Source organism: Chelonoidis abingdonii, chromosome 25 (assembly GCF_003597395.2).
Source record: "Chelonoidis abingdonii isolate Lonesome George chromosome 25, CheloAbing_2.0, whole genome shotgun sequence".
In the NCBI taxonomy this organism is placed as follows: Eukaryota; Metazoa; Chordata; order Testudines; family Testudinidae; genus Chelonoidis; species Chelonoidis abingdonii.
Genome location: NC_133793.1, coordinates 13,946,216 through 13,970,775, shown reverse-complemented (window position 1 = coordinate 13,970,775; position 24,560 = coordinate 13,946,216).

The following is a 24,560-nucleotide window of genomic DNA, read 5'->3' as shown; positions in this document are numbered from 1 at the left end:
TCCAGTATAAACCAGATGTAAGTTAACCACTGCAAGAGACACTGGTGTGTAGAATTAGAAGTCTTTCCAGTGACTGCTACATCTCCATCTTTCTACTGTCTTTCCATCCACAGTACATATCTATCTATCTATCGTGACAGACCCAGACCAGTGGGGTACAGGAGTCTGGTAGAGGGCAAATATACTGGTCACTGGATGAGTAGTTTTCTGTTCCCTGAGTGACCAGAGCAGGGGCTATACTAGAGTAATCAGGAACCTGCTACAACCAATTAAAACAGGCAGGATAATTAGGACACCTGGAACCAATTAAGAAACTGCTAGAAACAATTAGGACAGGCTAGCTAATCAGGGCACCTGAGTTTAAAAAGAAGCTCACTTCAGTTTGTGGTGTGCGTGTGTGGAGCTGGGAGCAAGAGGTGCAAGGAGCTGAGAGTGAGAGGCTGTGCTGCTGGAGGACTGGGGAGCACAAGCATTATCAAACACCAGGAGTAGGGTCCTGTGGTGAGGATAAAGAAGGTGTTTGGAGGAGGCCATGGGGTAGTAGCCCAGGGAGCTGTAGCTATTGCGCAGCTGTTACAGGAGGCACGTTAGACAGCTGCAGCCCACAGGGTCCTGGGCTGGAACCCGGAGTAGAGGGTGGGCCCAGGTTCCCTCCAAACCTCCCAACTCCCGATCAGACACAGGAGGAGTTGACTAGGACTGTGGGATCCACCAGAGGGGGAGATCTCTGAGGCGAGCAAATCCGCCAATAAGCGCAGGACCCACCAAGGAAGGGGAGGAACTTTGTCACACTATCTGGTATTCATATATCATTTTTGCTTCCATTCATCATATGTCTATGTTTATGTATGCATGTGTATGTCTGTACATATGTATGTATGTATCATCACCATCAACATAAGTCTTGCAGTGTACGTCCTCATCACCATGGTATCTGCACACCTACCTGGTTATATGGGAGCACAAGCATAAGGAGCAACTCAACTGTGACACAAAGGACCAGACTAATGACGTAAAAGTGAGAGGGCTCATTCCTCCAGAGGCTGATTTTTCTTCCTCCCTAAAAGGACATTGTTTTCCAAGCAGTGTTTCCCCAAAATGGCCTTTGAAACAGTAACTTGCATTTCCAGACCTGCTCACTGTATTCACCCAAGCACAGACTTATTTTTTTTCTGCTAAGTTGGAAAATAAAGTGTATTTGGGTTTTTAAAAAAATTGCCAAAATACTTGATATTTGTTCCATATTTCCATGACCTTTTCCTCTTCTCGATAGTGCTGCCTTGGGAAACAGTGTGTTGTAGTGAAATGGGCACTAGACCAGAACTGGGTTTAATTCTTGACTCCACTGTATGACCTTGGATAAGTCATGTCCCACTCCTGAACCTCTGTTTCCCCTCCCATTGTTTTTTCTGTCTTGTCTATCTAGACTGTAAGCTTTTCAGGTCTATAAAGGTACGTCTGCACTGCAGCTGGGAGGCATAACTCCTCACACAGGTGGATGTGCACACAATACCGTTGATCGAGCTCACATGCTAGAAATAGCAGAGTAGCTGCTGCAGCACAGGTTAGCCATCCAAATACAATCCTGTCTGAGATCCCACATACATATCTGGGCAGCTAGCCTGAGCCGCCATGGCCACGGTTCTATTTCTAGCATGCCATTCAATCAGAGCTAGTGCACAGATGGAAGAATCCCAGGCACCACTACAGGCTGGGGACTGACTGGCTAAGCAGCAGTTCTGCAGAAAAGGACCTGGGGATTACAGTGGATGAGAAGCTGGATATGAGTCAGCAGTGTGCCCTTGTTGCCAAGAAGCCTAATGGCAAATTGTGCTGCATTAGTAGGAGCATTGCCAGCAGATTGAGGGAAGTGATTATTCCCCTCCATTCGGCACTGGTGAGGCCAATCCTGGAGTATTGCGTCCAGTTTTGTGCCCCCCCACCCGCCGCAACTACAGAAAGGATGTAGACAAATTGGAGGTAGTCCAGTGGAAGGGAATGAAAATGATCAGGGGCTGGAGCACATGACTTATGAGAAGAGGCTGAGGGAACTGGGATTGTTGAGTCTGCAGAAGAAAAGAGTGAGGGGGGATTTGATAGTTGCTTTCAACTACCTGAAAGGGGGTTCCAAAGAGGATGGATCTAGACTGTTCTCAGTGGTGGCAGAAGACAGAGCAAGGAGCAATGGTCTCAAGTTGCAGAGGGGAGGTTGAGGTTGGATATTAGGAAAAGCTATTTCACTAGGAGGGTGGTGAAGCACTGGAATGGGTTCCCTAGGGAGGTGGTGGAATCTCCTTCCTCAGAGGTTTTTAAGGCCCAGCTTGTCAAAGCCCTGGCTGGGATGATTTAGTTGGGGTTGGTCCTACTTCGAGCAGAGAGTTGGACTAGATGACCTCCTGAAGTCTCTTCCAACCCTCATCTTCTATGATCTACCTGAGCTGGAAACATCACCTCCCAAGCTGCAGTGGAGACACACCCTATGTCTCGCTGCACACATGTATGTACAGTGCCTGGCACTAGGGGGTCCTGATCACAGCTGGTGCCTTCCGACACTAATGTACAGGGCCTCCTGGTGGGGGCAAGTGGGGCAATTTGCCCCAGGCCCTGCGAGCCCTGGCCCAGCAGCGGTCCAGGTATTTGGTGGCATTTCGGCGGCAGGGGTCCCTTCAGAGCTGCCGAAGACCCAGATTGCCACGGGGTGAGTATAAGCATCGCAGATCCCCCGCTTTAACCCAGGCTCCTGAATCCTCTGGGCAGCCCTGCTAACGTGACCATAAAAATAACAGGTAACAGAGATCTGGCCCCAAGAGATGGCCTTTCACACGCATCTTAGAATGAAGAATGCAAGACTTGAGCTGAGATGCGCGTGTGTTTGAGCAGATGCTCAGTGAGTGAGCAGGAATGCTTGACAGCAAATAGCCCACTGTGTTTACATTTATATACCAACACAGCAAAGCTCCCATACAGCCACCACAGTCTGTGCATCTCAACAGAACTGTATGACGGCTTGGTCTCATTATTCAGCGGGAATATTTATATTGGAGTCTCACACACCCGCTGCTTTGGCGCTGAATTTCCATAAGTCGTTTCAGTCAAAACAAAACAATTAAGAGAAACTGAAAATGGGCATCTTTTTTTCTTTTCTTTTGCATTTTCAGTTCACCAGAGAGAGGGAGAGAGAGTGTGCTTTACAAAGCCCTGGGCTCCATCAGAACTGAAACCTCTTTGCAGCTTTTCAGTGCAAATAGAGCCGCTTTCACAGCGTGGCACTATACACAAGGTCTAATTGTCCTATCTGTAGCTGGTGTTAAGGGTTAATTTAAGGAAAACAATATGCACACGGGAAGAGATTTAGAGGACAACTTGGCATCAGCCTATGTGAAAGCATCTTGATGCTCACTCCTGCAAGGCAAGCTGTATGAGCAAAGGCTGAAGGAACTGGATACGTTTAGTCTGGAAAAGAGGAGTTAAGGGAGACACAATAGTCATCTTCAAATGTGTGGAAGACTGCCAGGAAAAAGGTGGAGAAAAGTTGTTCTTTCTTGCCACAGAGGGCAGGACAAGAGCAAAGGGTTCAAACCACAGCAGAACAGATTTAGATTAAATCTCAGGAAAAACTACCTGACTGTAAGAACAGTAGGACAGTGGAACAAACTGCCCAGGGAAGTCATGGAAGCTCCTTCACTGGAGGTTTTCAACAGAGGGCTTGTTTAGTCAATTGGTTTAGACACAATAAATCTGAATCTTGGGAGGAAGTTAGACCAGATGACCTCTGGGGTCCTTTTTAACACAATGACTCTATGATTCTAACCGGTACAGGAGTGCCAGATCTCTGTATACATGAGCTCTAAATAGCAGGTCCAGGGGACTGGGAATGGTACTGGAAGACAGGAGACATGAGTTGCATTAATGGTATTTAGGACACACCCCATCCCTTTCACAATAAGACCTCTTCTACTCCCCCCAGCATGTCCTTTCCCAGGAGCTGAATGGGTGGTGATGGTGCAGTGCCATTACACTAATCCTATGCTGCCCCGGGAACACCCCCTATGCTAGGGGAATTCCTGAGTAGGGAGATATGGCTGTTTTCCAGTATAAAGTGTCCAGAAGGCATAGTCAGGACCGCCATCTAGTCTTGGCAAATTATAAGGCACCTTGGCTACTGTGTTCCAAATGCCATTGTAGCAAAGTCTTGTGTTGGGAAATATTGAGCAGAGAAAGGCTAAGTTTGCGGGGTGTGGGATTCCTTGGTATTCTGCTGTGTTAGTGCATAACACCATTTGGCAGAAGCGGAAAGCTAACGTGCCCGTGGGCAGACCTGTTAGCATTGTGTCCTGAGACATCAGAAGAACTCCAAAGCCTGACTGGGACCTTGTAGAACTGGCCTGTGTTATATGTATTGCAGCAGAACCCAGGAGCCCCAGTCATAGTCCACCCTTGTGCTAGGCACTGTCCAGACACAATGAAAAGATGGTCACTGCCCCAGAGAGCATCTAACAATACTCAAGGTGTACTCAACTCAGGTAGATGAGATAGGGCATCATCTGGCTTCTCCTGTACCCTATGCACGTTTTTCAGGCATGAGATCTGTCTTCACCTTTATTTTGTTACCCCAAATATACAAGTGGGTTAAAAAAATCAATCCTTGTTAGACCTGTTCTTATGAAGCCCCATGCTAAGCAGATGCTTGATGTATTGGGGGACTTAGCCTCAGATTCAATGTGAGCCCCTCTCCTGGATGGATTGCAACTGCCGCTGCTGCAGGTGTAATCCACAAACACTGAGTGCGGTGCTCTGCCCCCCACAATGGCAATTGGGCCACGAGGAGATGTTAATGAGCCTGCTATGACCTGGACCAAGAGATGGAGCATTGTTAGCTCAAGAAGTAGAAGCTGAGGTCCTGGATTTCAGTATCCACTTCAACCCACCAAGGGGCAGTTACAGAGACACTAACTAAACTCATGGCTTACAGCAAATTACCTCCACATTTTCAGACGGAACTAGTGGGGGTTTTGGGGTGCTCAACTGGAGAGGACTTTGAGGGGCCTGGTTTTCAGAAGGTTGACCCTCAGCACTTTCGACAGCGTCGGTTTCTTTAACTCAGATCCGATGCCCAAAATTAGAGGCACTCCAAATACCCACATGTGTCTGCCAAAGTGGGTATTCACCCACAAATCTGTTAGTCTATAAGGTGCTACAGGACTCTGTTACTTTTTCCAAATACCCAGAAGCTCTTAAAAAGCTAGGGCTTAACCTTTATTGTGCTGCTGTTTCCATGCTGATAAAATGCGGAAAATGACCCTCACCATTGACCCTGACCCATATCCCCTTCGCACATGGTCAGCACTTGCAGGGCTTGCCACACCAATGATGCATTTTGCATTTGAATTCTATGAGTGTGTGTAGTTTCACTACCCCGTAACTGCCACTTACATCACACTGTTACATTCCTTTATCTTCTCTATCTGACCTCTTTCTCTTAATTGGCTCTGTTAGGAAATAACTCATTCTTCCAACAATTCTGTTTATCATTAGTGCCAACAAAAACAGCTAAAAATGAAAAGCACAATGAGCTTGAGTAGAAATATCCCATTTCCTTAGATATACTTCAGTGCTTGTGAATAAGCAGCCAACACCCTCCCCAATAACTAGCTCCTCTTTTGATAAAAGGAATTCAGCTCTCAAACCTAAGCCCCTGGATCCCGGCAGCCTGAAACACTGCACAACTTTTTATTAGCATCGGAGCCTGCTTGCAAAATCCTTGATGTGCACAGCTCAGATTCAAGCCACGATCTTTGAAGCCCCGTCATTCCAACTGCGTGACAGCAGCCATGAGAAAAACAGAATTTAATTTCCTCTGTTGTTTGCACTCCAGGAGCAGTGACTCTCAGGCACAGTGACATCCCAGTTACCCTGGTCATTTGCTTAACATCAGAAGAGAGTTTGCTTTATTTTACTACGTGCTCACGGATAATAGCATGGGAGCCAGATCTTCAGCTGGTGTAACGCTGGCATAGCTCCACTGGCTTTAATGTAGCTACACTGATTTACACCAGCTCAAGATCTGACAATAGGTATGTATTAGATGCAGGATAAATAAGTTTAAAGGGAGTGGGAGAAAACAAAGCTCACTGGACAGCTAGATGATTAGGCAACTGGAGCTAATGTAAGTCTCAGAGGGCTTCATGGAGATTTTGTGTTAAGATGGCTGCTTATATCCACCCCAGTTTATTCCTTCTGTGATCTGCCCACAAAACAGCACCATGGCCTGCACTTAAAGGAAGTTTCAATTGATAGTAGCCTGAAGGCAAATGGGCGGGATGGGGAATAAAGCCCTCTGCAGTTTGAGCAAAGTGAAAAATGCCAGTGGTGGTGAACATAACTGACATCTCAGCTTCCCATATCAGGAGCATATTTGCAAACTGTGGTGGCTGGTGGTGCTATATTCACCAGGCTTGTCCATAGCTACCAGGCAAAGAATGGGAAGGGCTCAGGGACAGTGATTTTCCAGCCTCACAGGAACATTGTTTCCTGACAACCATTTGGCTTGGCTGGGAAAAGCAACTCCTGGAGGATGCAATCCTGCGAGGCCCCACCAGGTGGTCCCAGATCTCCATGTAAAAACTGCTCACACTACCTCCCTCTCACGCCTGCCTTTAAACTGAGTTTCCGCTTTCATTGATAAATATCTTTGACCAGCCACAATGAAGGGGGAGGGAGGGGGGAGGCTGCAAAGGGAACAGTGGGATTCTGACAAGTAAAAGGACGGGAAAGAAATAATAACAATAAAATCCACACGGCTCCTCCGGGGCCTCCGTTTTGAAGTTTAAAAAAGACTGTCGCTGTCGAGGAGCTGTTTGAAGGGAAAAGCTTGATAACGCCTTCCAGAGGCATGGCCACATAAATCACTGGCACGCGTGTATCCGCCGTCCTGCTCTCTTCCTCTCCCCCAGGCACTGCGGGAGTTTTCACACTGCAAAGGGAGGACAGAGTGGCGGCGCTCATCCTTCCATTCGCGCCCTAAGTGGCTCAGGCTCTGGCTGTCCGTTGAAAACAGGAACTGCAGCGGAGAGCATTCTCAGAGGTTGCTTTTGCAGACGGGAGGTGATGTGACAGAGGCTGAGCCATGGAAGGACAGGCTTCTAGCCTGAGATGTGGGTTCAAGTCCCTGCTCTGCCACAGGTGTCCCTTGTGACCTTGGGCAAGTCCCTTAGCCTTTCTGTGCCTCGATTCCCCATCTGTAGAATGGGAATAATAGCACTGCCCTGCCTCACAAAGGGGCATTGGCTGGCAGATACACATCCAGTGAGTCGTCAAACAATTGGGCTTCTGTTGTCAAGACACCTCTTTTTCCCCCCATGGGGGCAGGGACATGTGGTAGACCATGGATACTATCACAGCGCAGAGGTTGTAGCAGCAGTTGGCTTCTGTGCAGTGGCCTTGCATGCTGGCTGTGGGTGAGGAAGGAGGATTTTGGTCCTTCTGCACTGTCTCCTCTGGCAAAGCCTGTTTATGTGGGCTTCTCGGGAGGGCTGAGAGTGGGGCCATTAATCCTTGTTTAGAGGGCCACCCAAAGGCAATGAAAATAGACAGGCTAATGCGGCATGAGGCCCAGAGAACAGAAAGAACAGGCTTTGGTTTGATACAGTGGCTTCTGTTCGGGGTATACCCAGAGGCTCTCAGATTTGAAAGAAAGAGTGATGGCCACCAACCAGTCCATCCATCATCCTATACCTGGGCACAGACCTGTCAGATGCCTGGTCCCCTCTGTTCCAGCTCAGAACTAGAAGTGAGTTTGTACCAACTCCCAGATTCTAACACTGCTCCCTCCCTCCCCTGCCTTTTGGGTGGTGTTCAAGATCCCAATTCCGGTCAGATGCCCTGTTTCTAAAAGACTACATCTACAATGGGCCAAATCAAGACTCCAGCTCCGCTGGATGCTGGGGTGCCTGGAATCCAGATCTGCATTTTGCAGCTTGAGCCTTTCTCTGATTAAAAACCTTCATCCACAGCCTCTGACCATGTGACTCCCTTCCCCTCTCCCTGCTCGACTCCTACCCTAGAGCCTTATCATCCAACAAAGATCCTGCCCTGCAGGGTGAATTCCACTGAGTTCCCTCAGCAAAGACAGTTGCAGGGTAGGACAGGATTTGAAGGCTCCTTTTGGTTTAGTAATTTCCCACTCAGAATCAGGCATTGTGTTAGGTATTGTGCAAACATTCAGTGGGAGACCAGAAGTCAAAGCCCTCTTGAATGTTCTTTTCTTTCTAGCTATCCTCTTTCTCTCTCCTTATTCCTCCACTCTTTTTCTCAATCTTTGCCCGCCTCTGGGTATGTCTACACTTAAAAAAAAAAAAATTGCTAATACAGGTTAAAATAGCAGTGAGGACACAGCAACTTGGCTTCCAATTTGCATTTGGCAGCTTGAGTTACAGCCTTGTAGCACGGTGGAGTCCTCACCGGCGCAGCACCTCCTGCTGGTTGGTCTGTGAATTAGCTCTTCCAGCTTCAGAGCACCTCCTGCTGGCCAGTGTCTCCCTTGCTGCCACCCGCTTCTCCCTTCTCTAGTACTACCTGTTAGTTCAGGCCCCAAGTCCCTCCCGGCCTGCGGTGCCCCTTTTCTGGGGTACTGCTCTGCAGCAGTGTCCCCATGCTAAGGGATCCTCCCCTTCCAGGGGAACCCCAATTCCCCAAAGCCACCGTGCCTCAGTGACCAACTGCCAAGCTTCACCTAGCCCCTTTTCTCAGGGGCAAACTACAGTCTGAAATGGCTGCTCATCATTGGCCAGGAGGTTTGCATCTGCTGCCTTTTCCTGGCCTGACTGCACTGCGGCATCCTCAGTACCCCCACAGCCCCTTTTAGCCTGGCCTCAGCCTGGTGGCTTATCCGGCCAGAGCTCCCCACTCTGCCTGTCCTTCCCCAGCACAGCTCTGTTTGCAATACCCTTCCCCAACCAGGTCCTTCCCGCTCCACCACTAGGGTGAAACTCCCCCTGCCAGAGCTCCCAGCCCTGTTATCAGGCCAGCTGGACCCTAATTGGGTGTGGCCACACCTGCAGGGCCAATCCGGTCAGCATCCCTAGGCTGCTTTCAGCCCCAGCCCTCTCCAAGGGCCTGCTTTTAACCCTTTCCTACAAGCCTCTAGAGCAGTCTGGGCTTGAACTCAGCTGCTAACCCGAGCTGAAAGCTCAGTTGCTGTGTTTTTCCTGGTATTTTAACTTGAATTAAAGAACATAATCTCTTTTTGCGGTGCAGACATACTAGGGTGACCAGATGTCCTGATTTTATAGGGACAGTCCCGATATTTGGGGCTGTGTCTTATATGGACGCCAATTACCCACCACCTCCTGATTTTTTCACAATTCCTGTCTGGTCACCCTAAGACATACCCTCCATCCCTCCTCATCCTTGCCCCTCTCCCATTTCGAATTATGCTGCTCCAGGCTGGCGAAAGGTGCCGGACAGAGCCCCAGACACTTTCTTTGTAGTACAACTTGGCTCAACGTGGAAAATAACAACACAAGCTTATTCCACCCTCCTTCCCACTCCACGCAGCATCCCATCTCCCTGAGCGGGGGTTAATGTTCAATCTGATAGATAACGATATTGGGAATAGCCCCATTTGTTTTTGCCTTTACATTTGAATGGAAAAGGCCTGTGATTGCTGCTAGTTTAAATAAGCGTGAGTGGGAAAATCACACTGGCGCTGTTAGGTGAAGGATGTTTACAAATGTTTTGTATTATCATAATTTAGTGAGAGTTAGACACGCACGGAAGGGCTAATAGACCCTAACCCCGTGTTAGCTCGCAGCACTCTTAAAGCTGCCCAGTAAAGGGACAGGAACTAAAGCTGACAGTGAGCACCGGGCATAACACTTGGCTGTCCCTGTGTGGCAGTGGTGTCGATGCTTCACCAGTCTGTGTCATGAGTCAGGATAGGACCAATACCAGGGCCGGCTCCAGGCACCAGCCGAGCAAGCTCATGCTTGGGGCAGCAGGTTCTAAGGGGTGGCTTCCCCCCAATCCTAGGGTGGCACAGCTGCCTTTTTTGGTTGGTTGGTTGGTTTGGTTTGCTGCTCTGGCCACCCCGTGCCCTGGTGGGTTTTTTGTTTGTTTGTTTTTCTTTTGTTTTGGCAATGACTTTTGGAGTGACACTGTAGGGGGGGTGGCGCAGAGGAGGGTTGCTCCCTGCTGGGAGCGGGCTGCTCGCTCCATCTGCCCCAGCCGGTGCCAGGTCTGCAGCAAGCCCAGCAGTCCACGTCCTTCCCTCCCCGCCGACCAACGACTTTCAATTCACCTGCAGGCGGGAGCGGCACGGAGCCCTCCTGTCAGGTGGCATGGCGGGAAGGGCCGAGTGGTGAGCCCCCTGGCTAAAGGAAGCCCTGGCTGCTCCCCTTCTCTCTCTTCCCTTACCCCGCTCCCTCCCCGCCACTAGCCAGGGCACGCACTCCGCTGCCTGGGGCATGTCTGCAGCGCAGGGAGTCCCGCTAACCAGAGTGCAGCTGCCGCCAACCCAGAGGCTCGCCAGCGTGGCTGGGGGAGGCAGCCATGAACTGCCAAGTAAGTGACGCTGAAAGTTTGCACCCTGGGTTTTTCTTTGGTTCACCGCTCCAGCCTCTGTGCACCTTGGTTGGTTTTTTTCATTTTTTGTTGTTTTTTTTTTGCTTGGGGCGGCAAAAGAGCCAGAGCCGGCCCTGAACAATACCCCAAGGTGGTGCTTGGGGGAGCTGTGTTGAAGGGAGCAATGTGGAGGTTTCAGAAGGTTGTGCTCTCCCCTCTGAGTAAGCAGAGGCTTTCAATATTCCAGCTTGGCAGCTGGGAGCCCCCTGCTTGTAGAATGCCATCTTAGCATGAGAGGTGAAACCAATATCTTAACTTCTTGTGGCCATTAAAATCCCAGCATGCCACCTTTCCCTCCAAGAGTGGAGGTTTACTCTTGGTGTATTGGCCACATTTCAAGTTGGGTAACACATAATACCTATTGAACATTCCCCCTAAAGTTTTAATAAGGGACAGATTAATTTCCAGCAATGTAGTGTTGCTTTAGACACAGCACCATCTTCCACCCAAGAGGTGGCTGTATTTCGACATACATCTCGTACATCCTTCATTTCACGGGAACTCGCTCATTTTACTCCCAAAGTTTCCTGCATTCCACACAAATGTGGCATGCCCTCATTTTTATTGCACAACATGATTTAGCTTAGCAATTTTTTCACAGAACAGACATCGTAAGAAGAGTCATTTAACCTCAGGAAGGGAAACTCTCTGCATTGCGAGTTTCCTGTGTAGTGGATGTGGAGCTGCTCTGCAGTGATTTCTGAACACTGTATGTTGACCCGGTTATTGAGATATTTACTCTATGAATTTGCTGGTTTAGTTTAATTGCAGGAGGGAGTTGTAAGAACAGACAAGCAGGAAAAGAAGAACAATGGCTCAAGATAAGCCACTCCTCAGCAAACACTTGGGAGTCACTAAGAGACATTGCCTGGAGCAGAAAAGAGATCAGAATGTAAGGAGGGCAGGGTAACAAGGAAGATACTCCTAAGAAGTAGGTTAGTTGTTCAGGGAGCTGTCTGGGCAAGGGCCCAATCTGACACACAGAACCCTGAGAGCAGCAGGCTTGTGCCATCGACAGATGGGGTCACATATTGAGGACGCCATTTTGCCCTACACCGTGCCAGCCCGCCTGCTATCTGGGGTCATGGGAAGCAGTGGGGTTCAGGTAAAATGTTTGGGAACAGCTGGGCTAGAGCATCTAAAGAAGCCAGGCCTGCTGGAGTAATCATCCCAGGCCAGTAGATAAGCTAGACATATGGGTTGATTGCTTTAAAATCTTTTTTTTCTCTTCATGGTCTCTTATTATGGTTAAAATAAACAATACTTTGGGGGTTTAAAAGGCTTTTTGGTTGCTAGACTCCACTAGTCACAGACTCCCGAAGGGAAGGACTGCGGGTACCAAAGCCAGTTGAACTTGCTGGGCAAGCAGGGTTGATACAATACCCTAGACTTGGTATAAGGGGGCAGAGTTGCAGAATTGCAACCCAGGGAAGTAAAGGCACAAACCCTAGCGGGGTGCGGGGGTGGTACACACACTGAAGGCACGTCTCCTCATGCCTGGGTATGGCATAACAGCTCTTTCATCATCTTGCTCCCCGTGCCTATAGCTGCTCTGGTCCTGCAGTGATCTCTTTTCCCATGTCTCCAGCCAGGTCACTTTAAAGTCCATCCCCTTCCAGGATGAACAAAGAGTCCAATAAACTAAACCTAAATAAACACAGATCTGCACCCCTACCTGGGCTCACTCCTCCACCGACGCTTCACCCCTTCCCGGGCTCTGCAGGGGTCGCCCTGCTCCTGTGTGGAGTGACGCCTCCCCGGGCTTTCTCCTTGGAGACCCATCTCCAAAGTCAATAGTCCTTCTCCCCCTGGGTGTCAGGGCATTTCCACACAATCTCCTTGGTGGCCAACAAGGGAACCCAGGGCCTCCCTCTCCTGTGGGTTCCTGGCCAGGGACATGTAGCGAGAAGCTAACTCTGCTCTCTCAGGCTCCTCGCAATCTCTCTGGACTTCTTCCTACCCTGGCCTTCCTTCAGGCCCTTTCCCCAGCCCTAGGCAGGGCTTACTGAACACTTGCCTCTCTCTAGGCCCTTCCCTCACTCCCTAGCAACCAGAGAGGGACTGCAGAGCTCTTCCACTGTCTCCCAGTAGCCCCCTTCTACTCTGGGTTTCCCCTCTTTATGGAAACCACCCGGCTCCTCCCCTAGCTAGGACTGATCTTTAACTGGGCCTGGCCCACCCTCCACTCATATTAACTGGCTTCTCAGGCCCATGTTAAGCCTTTCACCACCTGGGTAAGGTAAACACCCAAGCCCAGGATGTGCTGAGAGAGACCAGAGAGGGGACAGACGTGTGGCTAACCCTGCAGCTGCGACATCTCGCATGACTCACTTTTGTGTGTCCCTCATTGTTGTGTGTTTCCCTTTGGGGACCACATCCGAGCACTGGCAGGTTGGGAGTCCTGCAGCTCCGTGGGGGACGAAGTGTCTTCCAAAGTGCTTTTGGATCCTTTGGGATAAAATGTGCTATTGGAGAGATTACACTAATACATTTCTTACTATGGTTATTATTGTTAAATCTTGGAAGTAGAATTCAAACGTTATCACTGAAGTCGTGGGCTGCATGGAGATAGGAAGTGGTCATGGGTGGCTGGATGAATAGCTTCTGTGGTTTGCCATGTGAACCATAGAACAAGTTGCATTCTGCTAATACTGAACAAGGAGCTTTATAAGAACCACTCAAGCAGCATTTTCCCTAAAGTTACCCTGGTTCTTTCTGCTTTGCTGTGGAACTTCTAACCTAGAACCTTCTCCAGCCTCTCTCATGCCTGGCCTCCTGCTACAGATTTAAAGACATTTTACACACACAAAAGGGCCAAGTAATTACCTCTGGTCACAAGTTTCGCTGATGGCAAGATTAGGTGAGTGAAGGAGAAATATTAATTTTAATCCCCGGTTAATATGTAACTATCAATAGTGAATGTGTAAAGGGGAAAGTCCACATATTTTTTGTAATTAACACCAACTACCTCCAGACAAATTCGTTGTAACGTTAAAACTCCATGTAACCTTCAGTAGCATAAAGGGTGTTTGATGGAATTCTTCATTATCCGAGGGATCTGCAAAAGACGGGCTGCTGAGGCTTTTAGCTAGTTTGTTGCAATGACTGGAGCTTCTAGGGATGGGCCCAGGAGGCAGTAGCTAGATCCAGAGCTTGGTCTCTCTTAGGTTTAGGGTAATATTTTGGACTGGATCTCATCGGGTAAAAATTTTTCAAGTTGATTACTATTAAATATTGTTCCTAAAGACCTTAGTCAAGGCTTCATTGTGCTGGGTGCTGTACATACATATAATGAAAACACAGTCCTGGTTGGAAAGTGTCATTGGCCTAAGTTTCATGAAACTTACACCATCTCAAACAGTGAAGAACTCTGTAGATCAATGTTTTTTTGCAAGAGATATAAGTAACGGAAGTGGACACACAAATCTCTAGACAAACAAGATTTCTGCCATCTTGGATCGGCTGTTTTGGAACCAATGCAAATAGGATCAAAATCAGCCCCTACCCCTCTATTCAAACCATGAACATGAAGCCAAAACTAGAGTGTAACGAGGGTGGGAGAACCACTGTCTAGTTATCCCAGCTGATGGCTCATGTAGGGCAGTGAAATCTTTCTTTCTAAGACAGAGTTTGGGAGAGGGGTTTGTAGCTCTGAGAAGTCACCTTCTCCCAATGTTGGCCAAAATGTGCTCCACGTGCCCATATTTTTCAGAGTCCTTCTTCTCAGACTGGCAGAGGCCCTGGAGGTTTTTCGCCTTCCTCTGCAGCCTGGGGCACTGGTCACTTGTTGGAAGATTCTCTGCATCTTGAGGTCTTTAAACCACGATTTGAGGACTTCAGTAACTCAGACATAGGTTAGGGCAGTGGTCCTCAACGTGGTGCCTGCAGTGGCATCTTAATGCGCCCACGTCCTGGACCCCGGGAGAGCACCAGGTGAAGTGCTGCCGAATTTCAGCGGCATTTCGGTGGGGACACCTCTCAATGGCATTGCTTGTTGACGGCAAGCGACATCATTGACAGGCATCGCCGCCAAAATGCCGCTGAAATTTGGCGGCATTTCAGCGGGTGCTCCACCTCCGGAGTGGTCCTTCGGCTGGCGCCCGCCAGCCAAAAAGGTTGGGGACCACTGGATTAGGGGTTTGTTACAGGAGTGGGTGGGTGAGATTCTGTGGCCTGCATTGTGCAGGAGGTCAGATTAGATGATCATAATAGTCCCTTCTGATCTTAAAGTCTATGAGTCTATTAAATGAGTTTGCCTAGGGACATGCTTTTGGGGACTCTCTAAAATAAAATAAAACACTGTCCTCCAAGTAAAGCCTGAATATTAAGCAGAATCATTATTTGAGCAGAGTGGTGCTGTGAGTCTTAGTTGTCTGTCTCCATATGACCTAGGGGTCAGAGAAACTGGAAATGGAAGAGACCTGTTCAGAAACCATCTTGTCCACCTGCTGCATCCCTCCTCTATAGCTTTGAAATGACCCGAGTATTGCTGGGTCTTTTTCCTTTGAGAGACATTTCCACATTCCAGCAGAGCTTACCTGCTGGGGCATTGCCTTGATGCACTACATTTTAATCTGTACCATTTCATCTTGTCACCTTGAGTTATATGCCATGTTCAGAGTCATTTTAATCAACCTCTCTCCTACAGTAGAGGATGCCAGGTACAGGAGGCAGACAGCATGACCTAATGGACCAGGCACTGCAGTGACAATTAAAAGATCTGGGTTCTATTCCCCTGGGCTTTTGAATGACCTTGAGCAAGTCACCTGATCAGCAGCAAGCACTGAGTGTTGTGGTGGTGGCCTAGAGTACACAGGAGGTCAGAGTAGATGATCTTGTGGTGTCTTCTGTCTTAACTCTATGACTTTGCCTCTGTTTCCCCTCCCACCCTTAGTCTATTTAGATTGCAGACTCTTTGTGGAGCGACTGTTCCTTACTATTTGTCTGTACAGGGCCTAGCACAGTGTGGCCTCAATCTCTAAGTTTTATGATAATACGAATAACTGGGCCAAACTAATCCTTGAGGAGAGGCCAAAATAAATTTGCTCGTTCTGTTTCAAATTTCCAAGCATCAGCTAATCCTGGTTTGGGCTGGATGGGAAGCAGGAATATTGAAATCCCACAAGAAAAAGACCAGTCTGGCTCATCAAAAATCTTGGAGATATCTTGATCTTATGAAATGTCCAGCTCATATAGATTCAGATAAGGCTGTATTAGCAGCCAGACAGCTAGATCTTTATCTGAACAAGACACCACCCTGCAAATTTTTGGGGCTGTGGGTGCTACTAACATAATAGCTATGCCCTGAAACATAGGAGGTGGCAATGAAACAAGTGGAGGAGATTGTTTTAGGTGTATTACATTGAAAACATTTCCGGCATGTTGATATGTGATATAACCTTAGGAACAAGAGCGCACATTTGCAAACTTGTGTGCCAAAACTAAGCCCTCTAAACCCACATTGAAGCACAAGAAAAAGTGGCCAAATGCTCAGATTAGAGGTAGTTGAAAAATTGTAATTGAAGCTTTTTTCAACTGAAAACAATTTATTTATTTTTTTTTGGCAAAATGGAAAATTTTGTGGAAAAAAATCAGTTTTCGCAGAAAATTTCTGGGTTTTTAATCAAAAATGAAAATATTCAGTTTTAAAATGATAGATAGATATTTCATTTTTTGGCAACCAAACCCACATATATATATTAGGGCTGTCAAACAATTAAAAAAAGTAATCATAAATAATTGCACTGTAAAACAATAGAATGCCATTCATTTAAATAATTTTGGATGTTTTCTACCTTTTCAAATATATTGATTTCAATTACAACACAGAATAGAAAGTATACAATGCTCACTTTATATTTATTTTTGGTTATAAGTGTTTGCCCTGTAAAAAAAACAAAAGTAATAGTATTTTTCAATTCACCTCATACATGTACTGTAGTGCAATCTCTTTATCATGGAAGTTGAACTTACAAATGTAGAATTATGTGAAAAAAAACTGCATTAAAAAAATAAAACAGTGTAAAATTTTTGAGCCTCCAAGTCCACTCAGTCCTACTTCTTGTTCCGTCAGTCACTCAGACAAATAAGTTTGTTTACATTTGCAGCAGATAATGCTACCCACAGCTTGCTTATAAAGTCACCTGAAAGTGAGAATAGGTGACAGATGCGCTAAAGATTCACATATGTCTTCATGCTTGAACCACCGTTCTCGGAGACATGCATCCATGCTGATGACAGGTCCTGCTCAATAACAATCCAAAGCAGTGCAGACCATCGCAGCAGACAGTTGATTTTCCTTTTTGGTCGTTCGAGTTCTGTAGTTTCTGAATCAGAGTGTTGCTCTTTTAAGACTTCTGAAAGCATGCTCCACATCTTGTCCCTCTCAGATTTTGAAAAGCACTTAAACCTTGGGTCGAGTCCTGTAGCTATCTTTAGAAATCTGATAACGGTACCTTCTTTGCGTTTTGTCAAATCTGCAGTGAAAGTGTTCTTAAATTGAACAACATGTGCCGGGTCATCATCCAAGACTGCTATAACATGAAATATATGGCAGACTGTGGGTAAAACAGGGCAGGAGACATACAATTCTCCCTCAAGGAGTTCAGTCACAAATGTAATTAATTCATTGTTTTTTTTAATGAGTGTCATCTGCATGGAACCATGTCCTCTGGAATGGTGGCCAAAGCATGAAAGGGCACATGAATGTTTAGCATATCTGGCCATAAATACCTTGCAATGTCAGCTACAAAAGTGCCCTTGAAATGCCTGTTCTCACTTTCAGGTGACATTGCAAATAAGAAGAGGGCAGCATTATCTCCTGCAAATGAAAACAAACTTGTAGGCTCTGAAGTTTCACATTGTTTTGTTGTTGAGTGCAGTTATGGAATACAAAAAATCTACCTGTAGAAATTGCACTTTCACAGTAAAGAGATTGCGCTACAGTACTTGAATGAGGTGAAATGAAAAGTACTATTTCTTTTGTTTATCATGTTTACAATGCAAATATTTGTAATAAAAAATATATACTTTGATTTCAGTTACAACACAGAATGCAAAATATATGAAAATGTAGCGAACCATCCAAAATATTTACTAAATTTCAACTGACATTCTATTGTTTAACAGTGTGATTAAAACTGTTATTACTCCCAATCAATTTTAAAAATCATGATTAATTTTTTTGAGTTAATCACGTGAGTTAACTGCGATTAATCGACAGGCCTATTTACCACAGAACAGGTTGATTTCAGTGAAAAACCATTTTCTGATGGAAAAATTGTACAGTCAAAACAAATGTCAGTCATTTCAAATTCAAATATGTTTCAAGGTTGTGGAGAAGAATGGAAACATCTATCATGAAGGCATTATGATGAAGCTAGCATTAGATGCACAGCCATGCACACACACACACACACACACACTTCTGCCAACATATTCATATGTATGATGTGTGCACACATAGGAACATAAGAACAACCATACCGGGTCAGACCGACAGTGGCCAAAGCCAAGTGTCCCAGAGGGAGTGAACCTAACAGGTAATGATCAAGTGATCTCTCTCCTGCCATCCATCTCCACCCTCTGACAAACAGAGGCAAGGGACACCATTCCTTACCCAGCCTGGCTAATAGCCATTGATGGACATAATCTCCCTGAATTTATCCAGTTCTCTTTTAAACACTGTTATAGTCCTAACCTTCACTACCTCCTCAGGTAAGGAGTTCCACAAGTTGACTGTGAGCTGTGTGAAGAAGAACGAACACACACACACAGAGCAATATATGCATGTGAATGTAGTGTTTGCAAATGCCTGTCTGCTTTTACCAAATTTCTACACACAAATTGCTCTAGAGAACGTGGTTCCTTCAGTATATTTCTCCCTCTCAGGTATCCTGAGGTAACTTGATCTCTCTAATTATAATTTTTAGTGTGATAACCCAATCCTTTTAGACTGGATTCCCCCAGGAGGCAAGTTATACTCTGAAGGTGATTGGAAGCTTCAACAGTGCCTTTTTCTTGAGCCGCCACGTCTCCATTTGTTTCTCTGTCTAAAAGAAGCGAAAATAAAAATGGTCAGGATTCTTTTCTTTTCTTTCTTTGGTTTAAACCTAGCTTTGCTGCCCCCTGCTGGTGCAATAACTAAAAACCGGTACAGACTATCCCCAAGATTAACAGATTCCCAGACCAGAACGGACCATTGTGAGCATCTCATCCAACCTCGTGTCTAACATAGGCCAGAGAACTTTCCCAAAATAATTCTTAGATCAGAGTTTTTAGAAAAAATATCCAGTCCTGATTTAAAAATTGCCAGTGATGGAGAATCCACCACAGCCCTTAGTAAATTGTTCCAAGTAGCACTGGTTGATAACTGATACCTTCCTGCTCATTGTTGAAACGAAGTGGTCTTATAGAGAAAGTTGGATTTTTTATTGTAACCTCAGTATTAAACGTGTCCCTAAATTTGAAGAAGAGAGGAAGAAAGAGGGAAGCCTGAATTTCCAGAGAGGCAAATGAACAACTTGAGGACAAAATATACTCGTGTCTCTTCATATGCCTTACTCCCTAAGCTGCCTGAGCTGTCCTCATGCTTGCCTGGGAAGAGTAAAGCTAAGGCAGAAGGGAACAGAAGAAAGTGTCCTTGTCAAGAGCGGCATGAAACTCTTTCCTTGGGATCTTCATATTGGACCAAATTGGACTCTCTTTCACTAATGTGATTCTGGAGTAACTTCATTGAACTCAATGAGTAAATCCCAAGTAACCTTTACTGGAATGAATAGGGTTTACTTCAGATTTACATCTTTGCAAATGAGAGCAGAATTTAGCCCAAGGTCCATTTAGTTTTGATTGATCCACTTGTTTAATGTCTTCTTCAATTTCTAGGGGCCATTGAATTCCCTGCGTGTTTTACCCTTGGCTGCAATGGAAACAGGATTGGAAGTAGATTTGACTGGTCTGTGTTTGCTTTTGTTCTTGTTTTCTGCAGGTTTTGAATGACACAGGTTGCTGCGAACATGTTGTACTTTCAAATAAAGCACAGTAAAAATAATTGAACACATTTTTCTCAGCTTGGAGTGCGTTATTAATTCTTCTGGGCATGCAAACATTGGTGATTGTCCTTTTAAAAGAGGAATCATTTGGAACCCTCCATAGCTGATCCAAGATATATATCTTGGCCCTGAACAGTGCTAGCATAATCAGTAGGCATCGCTCCGAGTGGGGTAGAGAGAGGCCTCAGAGTGGTGACATGTGCCGGGAGTTGGAGAACTGTAAGTTCATGTGGAAATATCTGAGTTTACTCCATATTGATATGTGAAATGGATGTTGCCATTTAAAGGTTCTGTCTTAAACCCGGCATCTTCTTGTACATTTGACTAAACAGAGAGCAGAGGCCGTAGAACCTCTCGAAAATGATTCCTGTTTCACAGAATAATATTTTGCATTTCACAAAATGTCTCCCCTGCGTTGAGCCCACTAACTTGTGTTTCACTATTTTCCAGAAAGGCATCCAGTCGTGGTCTGAAGACATCAAGAGATGAAGAATCCCTTGGTAGTTTGGTCCACTGGTTAATCACGGTCACTATTAATCGTACTTTGAATTTCAAATCAACATGAGGTCTCAGCTTTTTACATCTTCCCTGTCTGGTTTCTTTCTCCTCCATCTCATGGTAGTTTGCCACCATCTGACACTGCTTCAGAAGCTTCCTGGGCATCAGAGACTGCAAAAGTGATATTGTCCAGTTCAATTGCAACTGCTGTTTATTGCTTCTCTTTGAATCCATAGCAAAGGTGCCAAAATGAAAAGGCAGGGTTTGGGGGGGTTTGTCGCCCCTCCCCCACCCCCCACAGCTGGTTCAAGAAGCTAGAATTTGATAAATGATTCCCTCATCCCTAGTGATTATAGATTTGCTGGGTTTCCATAATCAGCTGTTGCTACAGTCACACACACAGATTAAAAAAAGTCCTCTTGAAGCAGAAGAGTTCTTGCAGCATAGAATGAGGAAACGGGGCATGTTTAGGACTAGATGATGGCTCTTTGAAGCCCAGGGGACACTGAAGGGATGACGAGATGTGGTGCCAACTAGAGGCATTAGGCCTGTATTCAGCACAGAAAGCCACCAGAGACTCGGCACAATCATGCAGAGAGGCAGCTCTTACCATATGTTATTGGTGGCCTCTAGGGTTGGAAGTGTGTACGGCAGGGCAGAGCGCTAACCTGCCAACACAGTGTTTGTCTTTGTCTCCCTCTAGTGGCTGGACTACATAGACATTTATGAATCTATTATCATTTCTTGTTAAGTGTAGCTGGTAGCTCAGGCTGTTACGCCTCATATTTTTAAACGTAGAGGTTCTAGGCTCAATCCCAAAGGTGATCTAGTGAGGGGTAGATACTACACAGCGTTGCCACCAGCACTAGCCAACCTCCGTCTTGCATTTAGAGACCACGGCCATGCAGCATGGTGAAAGAGTTCCTTGGCTACTCCTCACCTGAACAGGGCAGCCACACTTTGGCCCTTCTCAAAGTAAAGTGAGGATTGGTGCTTGTCCTGTGTCACCGTTCGCCACACTTCCAGCGAGCTGCAAAGCAGGGTGAATTCACAGCGGGATTGTGGCTGGGCTGGGAGACAAAACCAATTGGAGCAATATTAGTGGGGTGTCATTATTTCCGATTCGTACAATGAGCTCATTAAAACGGGTTTTTTGACAGAGAAACAAGGGTTTTGTCACAACAAATTTTTTCACAAAAAGCACCTGCTTTCTATGGACAATGTGGTATTTCAGCTGAAATCTTTCAGGGTTTGGCTAAAAATGTTCAGTTTTATTGATTTTTTTCTGAAAATTTATATGGGAAATTTTAATAAAAAGAAAACTTTTTTCATTTTTGTCATACATTTCCGTGGGGGAACTGGGAGGCCAGTGCAGCAGCTTGCTCACGAGCAGGCAAGTGGGTACAGATTTGAGCCAAGGTCCCCGTGTTGTGAGATCTTTTTAATCACTAGAATGTACAAGGAACTGCCACAGCAAGTCGCTCATTGTTACCCTCCATACGTCTTGTCTGTCTATGTATTTGACTGCGAGCTCCTTGAGGCAGAGGCTGCTTCTACTCTGTTTGGAACGGGCCTCTCCAATGGAGGCTCTAGGGTGGGGGGGGGGTCCTCAAGAACAGATGCCCAAATAGAAGGTGACACAAAAGGAAGAGTGGGAGAAAGATGCAGTACGTTGTGTTATTTGTGCAGAGTGGAAGAAGAGAACCATGTTCTGTTTTGTTATCTAGGAGCGTGTATGGGCACTGCCACTGTAGGATTCAAGCGCACGTAATTAACTGATTGAGCCTCATGATCCTCTTTGGATTATCTCAACTTTAAGGAGAGGTGAAGTGACTTGCCCAAGGTCACACAAGAGGCTGGTGGCAGAGGTAGGAATAGACTTCAATTGATTTTTCTGTATCACAGGATTACCCTTGTATTATCCGGGCACTTCATAAAGAAGAAGTGGGGTGCAGTGGGCAGGACCCTGCACTTAGAATCAAGAGACCTGTTCTTGTGCCTAGCTCTGCCTCTGATTTCATGGGTGAGATGCATGCCTCAGTTTACCCATGTCTAAAATACAGATAATTATACTCACTTGCTTTAATAAATCTTTCTATTAACAGATGTGTGATGGATTACTACAGTATTATAACATAGATGCTTCTCTGGGGCCTTAGATCAAGAATGTCCTAGGTTGCTTTGCAGTCTGGACCCAATTACAAGCAACATTTCATTTAGCAGCTAGAACAGATTCAAATGGTCAAACAGCAATGGGAAGCAGAGTCTGTAAATTGTGCAACATAAATACTGAAATCTCCGGGTACAAAAACTTCCAGTTTTCTTGTAGGACAGACCAATAAATAAAAAGAATGTGTCCACAAAACAGGACTGGGAGTATGAAAAGAAAGCAAATTATAAAGGGATTCCAGAGTGATATTATGAAGACCCTTGTAGCGCAGTTAAGCAAAAGGTTTTGAAAAATCAATAGGAAACTTTGCTGGCAGCCAGTGCAGATTTCAGTTCCAGAATAGGAGGCTGAAAAGAGGCTGAGAAAACTATTGCAAGAATTTGAAAGGAACGTGCAGGTGATGATAACTACTGTGACTGACTGGTCCTTATTCTCCGTTTCAGCTACAGGATCTGTCTGGAGGATTTAGACCTGGGGGCTGCACTCTGCACCCAATTCAGAGATTGGGTCTGATACATTTTCCAGCTCCCAAGGGCTAAGGCCAGGATTGCCAAAGAAGCCCAAGTGAATTAGGCACTCAGCAGTCATTAGACTGTGTAGATGAGCGGACTCACCCTTGCGGCGCCTTCTGCTGGTTACTTCTGGGAATTAGCTCGGTTCCAGCTCCAAAGCGCCCTCTGCAGGCTGGTGATCCACCTGCTCTCTGGCCCCGTGTCCCTCCCTGGACCTGGTGCCCTTTACATGGAGTGCTGTCCTCAAGCAGTCACCCCTTTCTCTGAGGGTTTCCCCTTCCTGGGGGACCTCCACCCTCTATCCCCACTTTGCCTCAGTATAGGCTACTGCCCAGTCTCCACCTAGCCCCTGTTCACTGGGGCAGACTGCAGTATCAGCCATTCATCACAGGCAAAGGGGTTTGGACCTGCTGCCTTTGCCTACCCCTGGGTTGCTCCCTGCAACCCCTAGTACCTCTTGGCCTAATGCTAGGCTGCAGCCTGGGGCTTTCCAGCCTGGGGCTCCCCAGCTCCTCTGCCTTTCCCCAGCCCTGCTCCACTCAAGATACCTTGTCTAGCTCCCTGCAGCCAGGCCCTTCTCCCTCTACAGCCAGAGAGAGAGACTGTCCTGGCCTTCTGGCTTCACTGCCTCTTATAGGGGCCTGCTGGGCCTGATTGGGGCATGGCCACAGCTGAGCCCACTTTCCCCAATCAGCCCAGGCTTTGGGACCCAGCCTACAGGCTGCTTTCTCCAGCCACAGCCCCTTCTCAGGGCTGCTTTTAACCCCTTCAAGGCAGGAGCAGGGATCCACCCTGCTACAGACTGCAATGGAATTTAGGCACCCAAATCCTTTAGGCTCCTTTGAAAAATCCCAGGCTAAGTTCCACCTTCCAGTTCATGTGTGCAACGCCATTTAACTCAGAGGGGAGGGGAGGGTGTAACTGAGGGCAGACATGGACCATAAATGTATAATTACATCAGCTTAGAGTTCCTTATGACTGCTTTCTGGGCTCCTTCATGGAGTGATGAGCATGGGTGTGTGGCTGGAGTGATTTACGGAGTCCTCCAATACCTACCCCTTCTGCAGTGAGAAGGAGACCTCGCACGCATCTGTACAGAGGGCATCAGGTTGCAGCCCCTTTGTGGCTCCTGCAGAACCTCTTGCTGATGTTCTGGCTGCATTTTTCCCCACTCGTCCTTATATTTGCACTCCCATTTGGGGCCCCACAAAGTCACAAGGTCTCGTCATCAGCCTCCTCCTGGCACTGGCCAAGATGGCCATCTGCCGCATTAGAAGGAGGAGGCTGAACAGAAGGGTGATTTGAAACTCGAGGGCCCATTTCCAGTCCCTTGTTGCGTCAGATCTCTGGGAAGAGCTACTCTGGGCGACATCCACTGAATTCCTTTGAGGAGCAGTGGGTGCTGTCTGGCATTCTGTGCTTGGTGTTCCCCTTTAGATCCCTTGTTTTAGCCTTATCATCCTCACTCCCATTCCTGCTTTTCATTTGTTGTCACCTGGAACCACTTGTCAGCTGGATTCAGTGGTTTCTCCTCCTCAGTTGAGGGGATGGGCCTTTCGTATTGAGTGACTCTAGGTCTGCCCGTCCCAGTACCCGCAATAGATACACCTGCTTCCTGATGTGCAGCTTCTTCCCCGATATCTCCAATGTGCTCCTAGTCCCCACTCCCCATTGTTAGATTTTCCAGGCCATTGGCAAGCCACAAAGCAG